Here is a 16,863-nt window from a genome sequence, read left to right as displayed (position 1 = left end):
TGATGCAGTTAAACGTATCAGCTGCAAATCACAGTTTTGTCTCTTCTATTCCTTGTGTCTAGGTGTCTTGTACACTTTGTCTGATGACATTATATACAAATTTGAGTACACTTCTCATCTTAGTGATGACAGTTTGAGCATCTTTATTTTAAATGAAGTACTTATAAAATTATCACCTTTAAATATGATGCTTAATTAAGTATTTGGTAGGTACTCCTTTTGAGATTAAGATTTCTTACTACAGTTGACCCCTGAACAACATGGGTTTGAAGTACATGGAGTCACATACATGGGATTTTTTCCACAGTAAATATTACAGTACAACATCATTTGAGAGTGGCTCAGTCCACAGATGGAGAGGAACTGTGCACATGGAGGACTAACTGTAAGTTATATGCAAATTTTCCACTGCGAGGAGGGTTGCTGCCCCTAACCATCTCCCCACTGTTCAAGGGTCACCTGTCTCCCCGGATGCCAAGAGTTGTTACTATGCAGAACGTTACAATTTACTGCATGCCTTTTTACACCACTATTGTATCTCCCAGCCCACATGCTCTTCTTGACGGTGACTCTGTCACTCTTCCATCAAAAGAGAGTCTAATTTTCCTCTTCTGAATCTGAGTTGGCCTCAGTAATTTGTTTGTAACCAATATAATGTGGTAGAAATGATGACAGGACATCTAAATCAATGTCAGAAAAGGCCATGTAACTGCCTCGCTTTCCTGAAGAGCCAGCCAGCACGTTGCAAGAAGCCCAAGCCCAGTATAACCACAGAGATACTCCCGCTGACGGTAGCCACCAAGCCCAGCCTCAGAGACAATTCTGTCATCACAGCCAGGATGAGCTGTGAGCTCCCAGCATCACCCCTAGCCCATCTGTGTCTTCCCAGCTGAAGGCTCAGAAAGCACAGAGCAAAGACGATCACCCTCACAGTCTGCTGAACCACAGGACCCATGAACACAGTCCAACGGCTGTTTTAAACCACCAAGTCTGGGTGGGGAGCTACATCATGCAGCGGTACGTAACTGAGGTGAAACTATCCTTGCATTCCTGGGATATATCCTGCTGGATCACCATGTAGAGCTTTAATACACTGTTCAGTTCTGATGAGTAATCAGAACGTTTTGTTTCTATTTATGAAGTGAGAAACTGGGCCCTTTTTTAAAGTTATTGACACCAGCACACACAGGTTACTCAAAAATAAACACATCTTAAGCAGAACCTCTTGCCTGCCTCAAAGTGTATAACCTATGGGTCCTTCCATTGCAGAAGCGGGAAGGAGGGTCTGGCCTGGGTGGGGAAGCAGGCAGTTAATATCCTTTCTACAAATCCTGAGGGTGCTATAAGGCATTGTCAGAGAAAGGGGGCAACAGGTCTGCAACTTACCCTCAAATAGCTCAGGGTGAAAAAACCACACAGGCTTTTAAAGGAAGAATGAAAAAGGCAGAGTTGAAAGCGATGCAATAAAATGTTAACATCTGGGGAATCTGGGTTAAGGATATATGGGAATTCTTGATATTATTCTTGCAATCTTTCTTTGGAAGTTTGAAATTAATTCAAACTAAAAGGTTTAAGAGGGAACTGTGCATGGAATAACCCTAACATTTTATATATGTGATACTGCAGTTTAAAAAACTGTGTGTCTGAGAGAAGAAAGGAAGAGCTGGGAATAATTAGAATAGTTGGAGATGTCTATTCCTTTTAGTCCAAATAGATTCTTTAAAAATCTAAGAGGTATTGTTTACATATATAACTTTAGGCCAAATTTTCAGCTCGAGCAAGAACAAGTTCACAGGACTCTGGGAGAAGGATGAAGAGAAACACAATCACCCTACACAGCCGTCCATTAGCTCCAGAGACACTTAGACACAAAAGCTAAGCCTCACAAATGGACTTTATCAAAGCGGGGCAACAGTGACGCTGGTGGTAAGCGCTACACTAATGGCAAGTTCCTGATCAGGAGGGGCCAGTCTGGGGGTGCTGTCTGCGGAGTCTAGGGGGACCAGGGTGAGCTAGACACAGGCTCACACGGGTTCAGTGCAGAGTCTGGAAAAGATGAAGCTGTGTGGCCGTGAGCAAGCTCAACCTTCTCCTGTGACAGGACCGACAGGCTCCCAGGACCTAACCCAGAGGGAAGCAGGACCAAATTTTTCCCAAGAGAAAGAGACTGAGCACATTCTGGGGCAGTGATCAAAGAGCGCCTCCAGCACAGGGCTGGCGCCAGCTCACCCAGGGCTGCATGCCAGCCACTCCCGGACACAGGGGGATTTCAGGTCCCCATGCTTCACCACTGCAGGCTGGCCAAGGAACCCTGCTGTGAATAAAGCTCCTCTATGGTAATAAAGTCTCCCTTTCCTCCTATAAAAAGCAACCATGGCCCCAAAGGCAAGCACCCATACCACCAAGGCTCTACCCTGGGCTCACCCCAACCCCCGCCCTGCCTGCGAGGCCCCCCTGGAGTGGGGGCGCCTCAGTTTCCTTCCCTCCAGCAACACCGCAGCCCCCCCTCCCCAGCAGGGGTAATGGGGGGAGCCAAGCAACGATGTCTGTAAAGTGCTCTCATTTGTAAGGATGAAAAGAGCTATAAATCCACAGTCACAGGGGCACTAAAGCTGCAACCACTTCTTCCTTTTGAAACGGAGAACCACAAGGAGGATCAAAGGACTGTCTGTTGACTGCTGCTCTGGGGGCCTCCTCCCCCCACACCTGACAGAAACCCCAGAGAGGCCAACCATGATTTTCAGCTTAACAAAATCTCAAGACAAGTTGAACCATGGCTTCCTGGAACACCCGGAGTAGAAGAAACAGGGGCAGCAGGCGGGGGGACCGACAGAGCTTGCATACTTGAAAGCAGGAGTTAAAAGGAGAAGGCTTGGGAGAAGTCTTGAGAGGAAGAAACGGAAACATGGAGGGAAAGGTTGCTTCCCCAGGTCTCTTTCTTCACAGAAGCCTGGCACGGTGACCCAGCAAAGGCTGCAGCAGCTTGCGCAATAAAATGCTTAACCTTGGCTAAGTTAACCTTCTTAGCCATAAAAAGGGGAGGGGAGTGGGGACAAAAATCAAGCTTACGGGAAATAAACCTAATCAAAGCTGAACCGTAACAAAGGGCACCAGAAACATTCCTACTGCAGCACATCCCACAGGCTGGCCAAGAGCCCGGAATTTTCATCACAACTTTTCAAACAGGGAGAGAAGGGAAAAAAAAAAAAAAAAATCAAAAGCATTACCAAGGCCCCAACCCAGGATACCTCGCTGTAGAACCAAAATTTGTGAGAGGTCAGCCTTTCAGGGAGTCAAAAACCCAGCGTGTGGAAACCGGCAGGCCTTTATACAGTGGGAGGGGCTCTTAAACCAACTACTGTTCCGCACTGAAGTCTCAGAGCTTCACAGACCATTAAAGGTTTCTGAACCACAGAGAAAGGAGGGCAGAGTTAAGGAAATAAATCAAAAGTTCCTCTGGGATGCACGAATGCCTACTTGGAACAGGCTTTCAGCACGAATATCCTCCACATTAAACAACAGGGAGGACTTTTCAAAATAAAAGCAGGAAAGAGATTAATTCTGTTATAAGCAACACTTTCTTTCTGGCTTAAAGGTTATGTGTGCTATAAAAAAATGACTCCAGCAGAGTGCTGGGGGGAGGTGGGGCTGGGCTGAAGGCGGGGGGTGCAGTGAAGGAAGACAAGAAGTGAGCAGAAAAACAAACAGAGAAACGCCCCCAAACCAGCTACAGGGTCTGGTAGTATTTTAGGAGCGGGATGTGAGGCAGAGCAATCTCTACCACATCTATTCCTGGCTAGCCCTGCCTAAGAAACTGCAGGAACTTTCCCATAGCCAGAGGGAGTTCTCTTGCTTTTCCTGTGCTACAGTCACAGCTTAAGGCCCGGGAAACGGACCATGTCATCTTCAGTGCGGAGCCGATTACATTTCTTAAGAAGCATCACCTGTCTCAAAACCAGCAGGGGGAGTACAGGAGTACAGCATCTGAGAACAGGAAATGGTCAACCTGATACCTAAGGATCTGTGTTTATCCAAGAGACGGGCTGTGAAGCCGAATGACAGACCTTGTTGTTGTTGCTGTTCTGTCGCTAAGTCATGTCTAGTTGACTCTGTGACCCCACGGACTGCAACTTGCCAGGCTTCCCTGTCCTCTACTATCTCCCGGAGTTTGCTCAAATTCATGTCCACTGAGTCGGTGATGCAGCAGAAGTGAACAGATCAAAATGCTGGCTTCTTACTTAGACTGGGTTAGCAGATTACAACAGGTGAGGCTGTCACCCTGGGGTCGGGGTGCACTCACCATGGAGCACACTGTTGGGGTATGCCCCAATCAACCTGGCTTCCCTGGTGGCTCAGTCAGTAAGGAATCTGCCTGCAATGCAGGAGACCTCAGTTCCATCCCTGGGTCAGGAAGATCCCCTGGAGAAGAAAATGGCCTCATACTCCAGTATTCTTGACTGGAAAATCCCAAGGACAGAGGAACCTGGCAGGATACAGTCCATGGGGTTGCAAGAATCAGACAGGACAAGGGGACTAAACCATCCCCACCAACCAATCTGAAAAGAGGGGGAAGGGGTCTGGGGAGGGGAAAGGCTCAATGAAAATCAGAAAGTCCAATATGGAGAACGGATAGCACTCACCAGAGCAATAATTTACCTTGAAACAGGGCTGGCAGTTTAGTGCACAAACAGCCCCTTCCAGGCTTTATTCCCTGGAGGGACCGGGGAGACCTTCAGCTTTGCTTTCAACCCCTAGGTCTGTCTGCTCAAGGCCTGCTATTTCATCTCCAGCCACGGTTTACAAAACATGCAGGAATGGGCTTGAGGGGTAGTTCATTTGAGGGGTACTACACTTGAAGGGTAGTGCTGATAGGTTCCTGCGGTGGGATCTGGGGCCATGATTGAAGCTAATGGTTTTTCCCACAAGAGAAGAGCCTACAGCTTCATGCATGGTTATGCTGTGGTTTGTTACTGGACAACTCTACTCAAGTTTACTGTGGGTGTTAAAATGGCCTTGCTGATGGTTGGTCTTAGTATGCACTAATGTATCAGGTCATCTTAACACCTTCTCATTGTGGGAAATGAGAGCCAGGGTAAAGATGCTAACCTCAAGATGTGTATAACTCAACAGACTAAACAAAGCCTGCAATGTGGCTTTCTGTTACGCTAGGAAGTGTGCCCTGAAATAAGCACAGGTACCTGCCTCCGGGCAAGAGGGAGGGGCCAGGTGAGGAAGGGGTGGGGCCCAGGGAAGGGGGGGCCCCCCACGGGGGAAAGGGCGGCTGGGCAAAGACAGGGCACCGCCTTAGCTCCCTAAGCTGAGTACCCAAGGTATGGGGTGGACCCAACTTGCAGTCTGGAGCCCTGACCCATCTGAGAGCCCTCTGTGAGGGAGGGTCAACCTCCAGGAGGTAAAGCGATCCTGATTCCTGCTCAATAAAAGGAAGGCGTTACAAATGATCAGTTCAGTTCAGGCGCAGTCGCGGCCGACTCTTTGTGACCCCATGAATCGCAGCACGCCAGGCCTCCCTGTCCATCACCAACCCCCGGAGTTCACCCAGACTCACGTCCATCGAGTCAGTGATGCCATCCAGCCATCTCATCCTCTGTCGTCCCCTTCTCCTCCTGCCCCCAATCCCTCCCAGCATCAGAGTCTTTTCCAATGAGTCAACTCTTCCCATGAGGTGGCCAAAGTATTGGAGTTTCAGCTTTAGCATCATTCCTTCCAAAGAAATCCCAGGGCTGATCTCCTTCAGAATGGACTGGTTGGATCTCCTTGCAGTCCAAAACCACCGTAATCTGCATTTAAAGGGTCCACTGTCACTGGGCTCTCAGGAGCAGTGAAGTGCAGTCTTTGGGAATGCTGCAGAGAGACTTGGTATTTGGAAAATTCCTCAGCAAGGATACTTCAAGGACTTCCTCTGGCAAGACATTTCAAACAAGTTTTTCAATATTTAAAACACCTAACCCTCAAACAGCTTCCAGCCCTCCAGGCACAGCTTCCAGCCCTCCAGGCACATCTTCCAGGAGGCATGCTCTTCCTGTGGCACCACGCATGGTCCACAGCATGCAGGCTAGCACTGGGGTTCACACTGACATGCACTATGGTGGGAGCGACCACCAGGACGGAGCAGAAACCCTGCCCTCATCTCCTCCTGACACCCAGGAAGCTGGCGGAACAGGATGATCAACTGTGTGAGGAGTAAACCACAAACTGTATACATTCTCACTACCTAGACATCGGAAGTCACCGATTTCTAGAAAAATGTGGTAACAATGTTAGGTATTTATAGACACAGCATTTGGGAAATCAGTGATTAGAACAGAACACAGTACAAGAGAAAACAGTATGCTTTGGTCCGAGTCTAAAAGACAAACAGACTGGACAAGGGTGCATTCTCTTCAATTTCAAATTTGTGCACTTTAATATGAATACAAGATGGCTGTTCAAGAATCACTCTGTCCTTTAACTGGATCATTCTGTCTAAACATCTGGTAGACATCATATGGTCAGAGAAACACAGACTTCTCCTGAGTCACCTGACAGGCTTAGACCAAAAATAGGGCTTCAAGTTTTGATAAGTAAATTTCAGTCCAGAGGACAGAGCAAATGTAGAAATTTATTTTAAAAGTTTTGGGAATTCCCTGGCAGTCCAGTGGTTAGGACAGAGCCTGGGTTCACTCCCTGGTCAAGGAACTAAGATCCCTGGTCAAGGAACTGTAAACCTTACAGTGTAGCCAAAAAAAAGTTATGTTTTGCTTTTTATCCCATATTCTCCAGAATGTCTGCAGTTCACTTGCTGCCGGTTTTACTCTGCTGCTGGTGTAGTTACAGATTCACAGGACTGATTTCCTTTTGAATTCAGTTATCACACAAGTTCCATATTTTCCCTCCAAAACTTAAACACCTCTCTCAACAACTCAAGGCTACAAACCTCTGACCTGGCTCAATGTACCTCATTAACACATTCCCCAAACAGAGCATTTGTGGGAAAATGAACTGAGTTCTGATGTTAGGAGGCATGTGCCTAAATCAAAAATCACCAAATCCCAGAGGCAAGGGACCTACACTGCTTCCAGCCCTCGAAAATAATCAAACACACCAAAGTCACCATTTCTTGCCAAACTCAAGAAAAATCCAAACTCTTGCACTTGGGAACAAAAGAGACAATAGCTGCAGCTGAAAATACATAACCAAACATGACAGGAAAAACTTCAACTTAATACTGTTCAAAACATCCCCAGTGGTGTTTCACTCATACGGCAAAGACACAGGATAAAAATTCCAGACTGTTTTCAAGATAATAAAATAGCATATGATGGTGACTCACTAACTGACTAAAAGGAAGAAAAAAATAAATAAATCCACAAACAGTCACAAGAACCTTGCAAAGCTGCAAAGATCTGGCAACACTGAACCTCCTCCACCTCACTTGGCTCTCACCTCCAGTACACACACACACACACACACACACGCACAGACACACATGCACAAATACACACAGGCACACACTCTACGTTTTGAAGCCAAGCTGCAATTGGCTAATGGCTTACTCTACTGCTTAAGACAATATTTTATTCTTGACTCGCTCAATAAACCTGCTGAGAAAAATAAACAATGGGTTTCAATCTTATAAATAATCTAGAAAACAGAACTGCTGTGCAAATAGTAGAGGTGATTTACTGCCCGTGATAAACAGAACAGGAAGTCCAATGTGCACAGTGAACCCTGAGCCACAGGCTTACTATCCTGGGACAGAGTTAATAAGGATTCCTGTCCCTTACATGGTGGAAGGCCTGGGATGTCCAGGGTTCACCCGGTCTTTAAAAGAGCATCTAAGCAGATCATGAAAACCAACACAAAGAGCAAAAGATGAGGAGGACTTTTCCTTTAATACATTGAGGGCTTTTAAGCTTTTAAGACATAGGTACACACACAATGCATTTCTATCCCAACATTCACATATGTGTGAAATACCCACACACACTTCATCTTGAATAAATATTAAATCAGGGCCTGTTACAGGGCACTAAAGGTGAATAAAGAGGTATTAAAATGAGATCCCTGCCCAGAAGGCCTTACATTCTATATAAATATACAGATGCATGTATATGTGCAGAAGAGAAATGCATCAGAGAAAAAAGGAGCAGAGTCTACAGGCCAAAATTAAAACAGAAGAAATGAGCATTTTTAAAGGACAGAAAGACATAATTTCGCTGAGAGAAGTTGGGCTCTTCGGGTAACGGCCGCCAGCCCACAGAGAAAGAGGCCCATGTGGGTTTTGCAGACGTGAACCCCAGGCAGAACCCCACAACCAAGCTCAGGATCCTGGCAGTGACAGCAGCCCCAGAACCTTCCAGGAAAGAACACAAAGCCTCCAACCTCTTCACTAGGCTGTGAATTGCAGTAGGGCAAGCATCCGTTCATGCATCCCAGATATCCCACAGCACACAGGTCTTGGGTACCAAGGTTCCCCAAAAACCTTCTCTCCAAACACTCTTAATCTTGCCAACTTGTGAGGGTAGTTCAGTCTCCTCACAGGCCAAATCCTGGGAATTACAGTGCCACCATATAGAGGATTCAGAAGGATTTGAACAGAAGAATCGTATTTCCAAAGTGGAAAAATAACAAAGGTCATTAAAATGGAAACTTAAAAATTAAACATCTCCAAAAGAAAACAGAGCTTAATGGAATCTTAGTGTCCCAAGCAAGTCTCTCGTGCTTGCCTTTACTATTTCCATAATACAATTGGCTTTCAAATTACACACAACAGAAAACGTTTTTCAAGGGCGAGGTATCCTGCCCACCACTGGTGAGCAGCTGTGAATGAGACCAAGGTGAAGGCTTTGCATCACATTTCAAAACAACACAATTAATTTTTACTCTATTTTCCTGAGTATTACTCATTGGCATAATTTCAGGTAAGATTAAAATGAATCAAAAAACCCAATTATTTAAGAATTATGATTGCTGATAATTTTAAAACTTATTTTTAATGTCACTTTTTAACAGACAAGATTTATTTTTTAAAAAGCATAAGCAAACTGGATTTTCAAAGTTAGGATGGGGTCACGTTTTATTAAGGCTTAAAAAAAAATCCACTTAAAATATAAAACATGAGCTCCAAGGAGATAAACACACTGACTATAATCACAACTTTAAAGTCTTCTTAAAGACCATTTCAAACCTTCCATTTGCTTTACTAGATAATAAATAAATGAGTCTATTTAGGCCTTAAAAGTCACAAATGTTTTCATCTTTAAAGGTCACCAGGTAACCAAAATCCACCAAATCATAAGAAATATATGTCAGCAAATGCCAACAGCAAATGAACAACTGATGCTTACAAGCAACACTGTGTTCAATTACATCAGAAGTCCATGGTGTTTTTCATTTGAGTGCAGTTTCTACAAGCGATAGATCCCATGAAATTGAAGCACTCTCATGCCATTCCCACCAGTCCTAATAGTTCCAAAGACCAGGCTAAGATGTTTACACTGGGAACAGCAAATATCCAAGGCCCTTGGTTTAAAGTCATATAATTCTCTGGGAATTTTGATATAATCTGTTTAACATGATGCCACATAAAACCGATTCCAAAAAAACTAAAAATAATTACTCTAAAAATAAGTAAATAAAAATTTAAAACTCGTCTAATTTTCATAGACCTCCCTTCCCCTACAACATCAACAGCAAAAGTTTCTTACAAGCAAATTTCACTCACACAAGGGCATCAGCCACTCTCCCTCAGATTTCCCTAGTCAAAACTGCCCAGACCAGTATCCATATAGTCTAGACTCTCAACGAATAGGCTCTGCTCCATTTTAATGGGAACAACTATAGGATCGAAGTACTTGCTGCCACGTTGCAGTGCCTGTTTATATGGGAGATCACTTCTGCCTTGAACGGAAAATCCCAACTATGCGTGTCTACCCCAGGACAACTTATTAAGGGAAAGAAAGGTATGGCACATGTCAGTCCTCACACCCACTTCCTGCCAACCTTTCAAAACATTTATGTTTCTCCTTCATATATTGGGGTTCCAGCGAAAGAAACACCTAAAAACACTGTAGTATTAAACATGCAAACATCATATTAATAGGCAATGGTCATCCTTTCAAACAAAAAGGTTTCTATTTGAAACAAGTAGGGGTTACTCTGCCTAACTCACTATGGCTGCATGTCAAAAGATAAAGGAGACAACAGTGTTTATATGAAACATGGCATCAAGACTTCCCTGAAGGTCCACTGGTTAGGAATCAGTGCTTTCACTGCTGTGGGCTGGGTTGGATCCCTGCTCAGGGAACTAAAATCCCACAGGCAGCAAGATGCAGCCCCCCAACCAAATAAAGAAATAGAGGAAATATGGCATGAGTTACAGTTGTGTTTCTAGAGGAAAAAATTGGAAGATGGGAAGAGGGAAGCTATATCAGGAAATAATATTACTGATAATGAAAATAAGCCCAGATACTTTTCATTTTTAAAATTAGTTTGTTTGGTTGCACCAGGTCTTAGGTGAGGCAGGCTGGATCTTTAGTTGTGGCATGTGAACTCTTAGTTGTGCAAGTGAGAGATCTAGGTCCCTGACCACGGTTCAAACTCCGGCCCCCAGCACTGGGAGTCTTAGCCACTGGACCACCCAGGAAGTTCCCAAATACCTTGAAATACTTTACAATCCTTTGAAAAGGGAAATCAAGCTCTACTTAACAGTGAAATAATCTAGTTTTAACAGAATGAAAAGAACATTATTTTAAGAATGAATCTAACAGATAGGATTGAGATTCTGCAGGGCCTCATCACTGTAAACAGCAGGGCTTCCTGAACTTTACTTCGCATTCGAATCACCTGGGGCGCTCATTACAATGCAGATTCTGCTTCAATAGAAAGGGACAGCAGGCTGTGAGGCTGCAATTTTAACAAGCTCCAGGTGATGAGGACAACACTGGTCTGAGGACCACACTGAGAGCAGCAAGCATACACAGCATTTGCAGTCAGAGATCTCTGGCTTACAACCAAGTATGTTATGCGGCTATAACACATTTGTGTCCTCAACAGTATCAACCGATTCAGGAAGTCCACACTTTGTTATATAACATTAGATTAAGCATTAATGAGGCTAGAAAATTGTTTATCTAAGGTTATAACCTGAAGTTAAATAAAACTTCATGCTGAACGCTCGTATTTAAATACTACAGTCAGTTTTAACCTCTTAGTATTAACAGAATCCCAATTACTCCATCTTATAGCCCTTTCTCAAAAGTCGTTCTTCTTTGCTGAGGGAATGTGCTCTATGCAAAAGATACTTTGCCTGAAGAATGGAACAACTTAACGTTCAGAAGTTAAGCACACACACAGTAGAATTCATTCTCAGAAATGCAGCTGAGAAAGATGGTTGATTTTTCATATTATTTCTCAAATTAAAATTTTAAATCTCCAATACTTTTCATCCTCTCACCCAAGGTTAAAAAAATTCAAAGCATCAAAACCAGCTGGCCCTTTAGTCCCCTTCAAAAAAAAAAAAATCAGCAAAAACAAACAAACAAACAAAAAAACAAACCCAGTAAGTTTTCAATAGAGAAAGTCCAGATAAAAGTCTTCCATGTTTACAAACCATTTTTGGCTCCCCACTTTCTGTCCTACTACTACACTGAATTAGCAAGAACCTCTTCTCTGGTCTCCACCTTCTTGGTACTGCTGCTAGAGAATGCTCAGCTCCCATGCTCTCACCTCTTTTCTCAGCATCCTTCGGTGGGTCCCCAGATTTCACTCTTTGGGAAAAGTGCAAGTTTCCCCTCGCTTCACCTCCAAGCCATAATTCTGGCTCACGTGCCATGGCATCAGCTCATGCAGCATTCTCCTCAACAGCACTCATGGACTTGCTGCGCACGTTTTGCAATTTCCTGTCTCCATGCCTTTGCTCATGATATTTCCTACAGCTGCAAAGTCGCTTTTCCTCCATCCTCCCAACCTCGGCCTGTATCCTTCCTTCAAAGCTCAGTTCAAATACCACATCCTCCAATTAGCCTCCCAGAAACCCCCAGCCCCCATGGTCCCTGCGGGGCCTGGCCCTCCACCAGGGCCCTGAGCACAAACTGCCAACCATGCACATGGCTCACCTTTCCTGCTGCAGTGCAGGCTCTTTGCTTCTCTTCACAGACATCTCACCACCACCATGCTCAGTGGTATACAAAACTTTCTAAAATTGAACTACACAGAATGTTTAGCTAGCTTTGAAAATGGAAAGTGGATGAAAATGAATTTCTGGTATAGTAAATTTTAATGTACCAGTGACTGGGTTGACAAACAACACGAACTTCATCTCTGTTGGGTGAGGTACTCAAAAATAAAACTCAAGAGATGAGAAAGACAGTCAAGAGCATGTACTTGTTCCCTTCTCTGTCCAGAGGCCAATAATCCTCTCGGGTCACCTCTTCTCTCTACCAAGTCAGGGTGGATCAAACTGTCTTCTCAGTAAAGTCGGCTGCAGCAGAGACAGGTCACTAAGTTAGCGCTCCCTCCCTGTCTAGATGCAATGCTGGCTGAACCTGTCCACTCCAACAGCAGGTAGAGCTTTACACAAAGGCCAGCCAGGACTCCAGGGACAACCACCCATATGTCAGACACATAAAGTCCTGGGTTCAAACAAAGGGATGTGCTCAGCATGAAAGAAGATACATGTATATGTCACTGTCACCTGGGTAATCATCTCATGATTTTGAAGAAAACTACAATGTGTAAAAAATCAAACAAAAAATTATTTTGGGACCACCTAATATTTTGTATTATATACAACATGGATTCCTCTCCTAGTAATTAAGATTCAACTCTATTAGGTCTCAACAAGAGACCTTGGTCTTCAGTCATTACATTAGCATCAAAGGTCATGTGATTCATCAATCCAACGATGACACGGCAGTGCTTAAAGAAGAAAAGAGGCCTCGTTACCCATCCATTTCTCAGAAGCTCAGCAGTGGGGCACTTGCTGTGATTTACACAAATGTACTCATACCCTAGACTCTGATGTTGTTTAGACCAAACAGTATGTTGAGAGAGAAGAGGCATACAGCCAAGGGGAAACTGAGATGCTCAGCAAAAATTTCTTACCATATTTTACTACTTATATACATTCCATAAGCACATTGAGGGAGGCAAATAGTTCTAGAGAAAGCAAGAACCGGAAGAAAGAAGCTAAAGGATATTTGCATGACTGTGATGCTAAACTACTGCAATTATTCTCCTGCGAACCATGAGGTTAACATGTAACACCCACTCAACTAAGCCTCTATAAACAGTTGGTTTTCCACAATCACAGCCACTATTCCCACTTCAGTGGGCAGCAGTGTTCAGAGAAAAGCCAGATTTAGCTCCTGAGTAATCAACACCAGAAACCAAAAGAGCTGGGGAAGCTGATCATGACCACCAGCAAGCTCTGAATGCGTGACGCGACACCGAATGGCCTGGTGGGGACGAAACGCTCCTCAACGAAGCTCCAAGACGGAGGACTTACACCCTTTTAACCAGGTTGTGCCATCCACACACTGGTTTTCAATTAAAGCGCTTTTCTATAAGACAGATGAATGAAAAACAGATAACTTCATTTTATATAGGTTCAATATGTTTACAAGAAAGACTCTGATGCTGGGAGGGATTGGGGGCAAGAGGAGAAGGGGACGACAGAGGATGAGATGGCTGGATGGCATCACTGACTCGATGAACGTGAGTCTCAGTGAACTCCAGGAGCTGGTGATGGACAGGGAGGCCTGGTGTGCTGCGATTCATGGGGTCGCAGAGTCGGACACGACTGAGCGACTGATCTGATCTGATCTGATGTTTACAAGAAGAAAACAAGTCTGTACTTTTCATAGTATTCAGCTACTTAATTGGGGGTAGACAGGAAGAACAATTGTTTTCAAATGTTTTCATGCACCCTTTATAGACGTTATCTCATGTAAATTCTCCAAACAATTCTAGGGGCAGAAGCATCAGCCCATTTTACAGACACAGACAATCAAGGATAGAGAGGCTGAGTAATCTGCATAAGACCCTGTGCCAGGTTAAGGGGCAGATGACTGGTCTCTGGCACAGCAACAGCCAAAGATGTGCAAACATTTTATAAAGATTAGAATGCCTGTAAAATTCTCATGCAAAGACACATCATTTTAGAAAAAAATAATTCCCAGGCCTGGTCAGGATTTGACCTCACAGGATTTGAACCTTCCAATGAACAACTCAAAGCAGACTGCTCAGTTAAAAGAGATCATCAAGTACTATAGTTACCAGTAAGGCCAATAATAGAACACAGGTCTGCTGACCCTGCGCCCATGCCCAATCAGGCGTGTTCTTTTGGATGCTGACACCCTTCTGAAGTTTCCAGTCAGTTGAGAATAGCAAAGAAATGAGTTAATAATTCTGGTAAATAGAACAGAATATGGAAAGTATCTAGATTAGCAAGATTCGCTACACACACATACACACACCTTTTTAAAAGGAATGACCATATGAAGATTTCTACCTGAACCAAGAACACATATCTGAAAATTTTCTCTTCTACTGCAGCAAAAATGAAAAAATAACCTTTGCCCTCCCCTCCCTATGTGTTGTGAATGATTAGCTGACTAGTGTGGCCATGTTGATAACTAAGGAAAATACAAGATATGTGCCTCTTGCAGCTGACTAGAATACTTAGATTTATCCTACTACCAACCTCTAATTGCATGCAAAAGCCAGCAGGACACTAGGAATGGTTTGCCAGTGTCAGCCCTAATCCATTATCCAGTCCTGCAAATGACTCTCCCATGATGGTGCCCAGAGACAGAGGCTGGAAACAGGAAGACTGCTGGGTGCCAGAGGAGGTGGGAGGTAAGGAGCCACGTGGCTGGGAAACAGGGGTGGCAGAGAAGTGATGGGGAAGGGTCTCAGGAAAGAGGCACCTGGAGAAGACCAGAAAACCTGCTAAGAAGGTAGCTGTTCTCACAACTCTGAGTCAGACATCACCAGTAAGAAGAAGGGCCAACCAAAAGCAGGAGGAAACACAGATCAGAAGACCCTTCCCTAGGTTAAAGGTCATGCAGCTCCCTTTCCTCAAGGGAGATAAAATGCAAATTGTTTGGCATTTCCAAATGTTAGACACTAGCTTTTAGACTCAATGCTTAATCTTGCTATTAAGTTTATTTTTTGAGAGAAATAAAATAATTGTCAAGGGATAATGTATCAAATTTTTCATGATTTGAAACTTTTTTCGCAGAGCACAAGGAGAGAGAAAACTCAGGCTGAAAGGTCATAATCTGGGCCTTCACATCAGCTCAGATCTATCTATCTCCTCAATGATCTCTTATTTTCATTCCAATCTGGCCAAACCAAAATTCCTGTACTTGGGTAAAGTCTTTTTAGTTTTTACTTCAAATAACTGAAATCCTCAGAAAACATAAAAGTATTTCATTCATAGATCCACATTAAATACCTTTTTCCAATCTGTTCTGGAAAAAGTAAAATGTAAGTTGATTATATAGATTCATCTCGTATTTTATTGTCCATAAACAGCTTTTTTCCACTATCCTCAAAATGACCTATCTCAGCATATTCAGATGTATAATAAATATTGAAAGTTTCATCTAATTCTGACTGATGAATGCAAACCACAAACGAATATACATGAGGCTATACCTGAAATCTCAGAAACTTCTTCCCTATTATGAGCTGTTCATAAGGTGTTGTACAGAAACCATGTCCAGAAACATTTTGTTTAAAAAAAAAAAAAGTGAAAAGAATGAAAATTGAATAAGAGGAAATCAATAAACAATACTCAACTAGGAAACCAAAATCCAAACTGCCCCACAGCTTTTGGCATGGATGTTGCTCCCAGAACAGTCTCTTCCTTCCACTCCCAAAAGCAGCGGGTGGGGCTGGAGGGTTTGGGGAAAGCAGCAGCTCAAAGCCTAAATATTCACCTCCCATCCCTAGGTCCTGAAGTCACTTCTAGGGCCCATAGACACTGATGAGGCTGGTCCTACTCCACTTCCAGTCTCCCCTACTCCTTGGCCTAGCCAAGGGTTCCCCAACTCTCCTCCAATACCACCTGTAGGAAATTACAGGTACAGCCAGGTAAGACTGAACGAATCTCCTACTGGCATTCTTTTTTTTAATTTTAAAATTTATTTATTTATTTTAATTGAAGTGGTATTCTCTTCACGTAACTTCACTCCCAAGATTTCTCAGCAAACCCACTTCCCCCCAAATTTAGCAAGAGCCATCATCAGATCTGACTCTCAGCTTTGTGAAGTACCAAAGGAATTTTTTAAAGCCTCATTTCAAGCAATTTATAGGACCCTTGATATCTCTCCAATAAAAAGTACACACTTAAAAAAAGTACAAACTTTTAGGGCTTGAAAATTAGTTAAAACTACTCTTCAAAACACACCAACGTTAACTAAATAAAAGTCCCATGAGAATTTAAAGTATACTGAGCTACAAACCTCTTAGCTCTATTATTTGTTGATGACTTTTGATAATAACCAAATCCAAACTCGTAATAAATGGTATTTTCTATTTCAGCCACTGTATTTAAAATTAGATGTTAACTTCCCAACACCCCAGGCTCCCCTCCCCCACCAACCCTCTAATGCCAGAGATCCTTCTGTTCTGAAATCCACTTTCTTGGGGGGTGGGGTGAGGGTAAGCATAATCAGTCACTTTACTATCTAGAATCGTGAGCGAAAACCGAAAGTGAAGTAAATTGAATAGGATCCTAGAGACCGCCTGAGTCCAAGCACAACACAGGGTTAAAGGAAACCATTTCATAAGATCAAGTGCGGAGAAGCAGCAAGAGCGAAGAGGAAAAAAATCAAGTTACATAAAGTCCAATTG

At 43.6% G+C, this 16,863-nt stretch overlaps 1 protein-coding gene and 1 long non-coding RNA gene across 10 annotated transcripts in view; both read right to left on the bottom strand.

Annotated features, from left to right (window-relative positions):
- Positions 1–16,863, bottom strand: part of RERE (arginine-glutamic acid dipeptide repeats) — a 416,914-nt gene that overhangs the window by 40,123 nt on the left and 359,928 nt on the right. The window lies entirely within an intron of this gene.
- Positions 3,169–16,860, bottom strand: LOC133227837 (uncharacterized). The gene is made up of 2 exons (XR_009729970.1): positions 13,800–16,860; positions 3,169–5,489 (listed from the first exon to the last, which is right to left on the bottom strand). It is a non-coding gene; the product is annotated as an uncharacterized LOC133227837 (long non-coding RNA).

This window comes from Bos javanicus, chromosome 16 (assembly GCF_032452875.1).
Source record: "Bos javanicus breed banteng chromosome 16, ARS-OSU_banteng_1.0, whole genome shotgun sequence".
Classification (NCBI taxonomy): Eukaryota; Metazoa; Chordata; class Mammalia; order Artiodactyla; family Bovidae; genus Bos; species Bos javanicus.
This window is presented reverse-complemented; position numbering and strand designations above follow the sequence as displayed.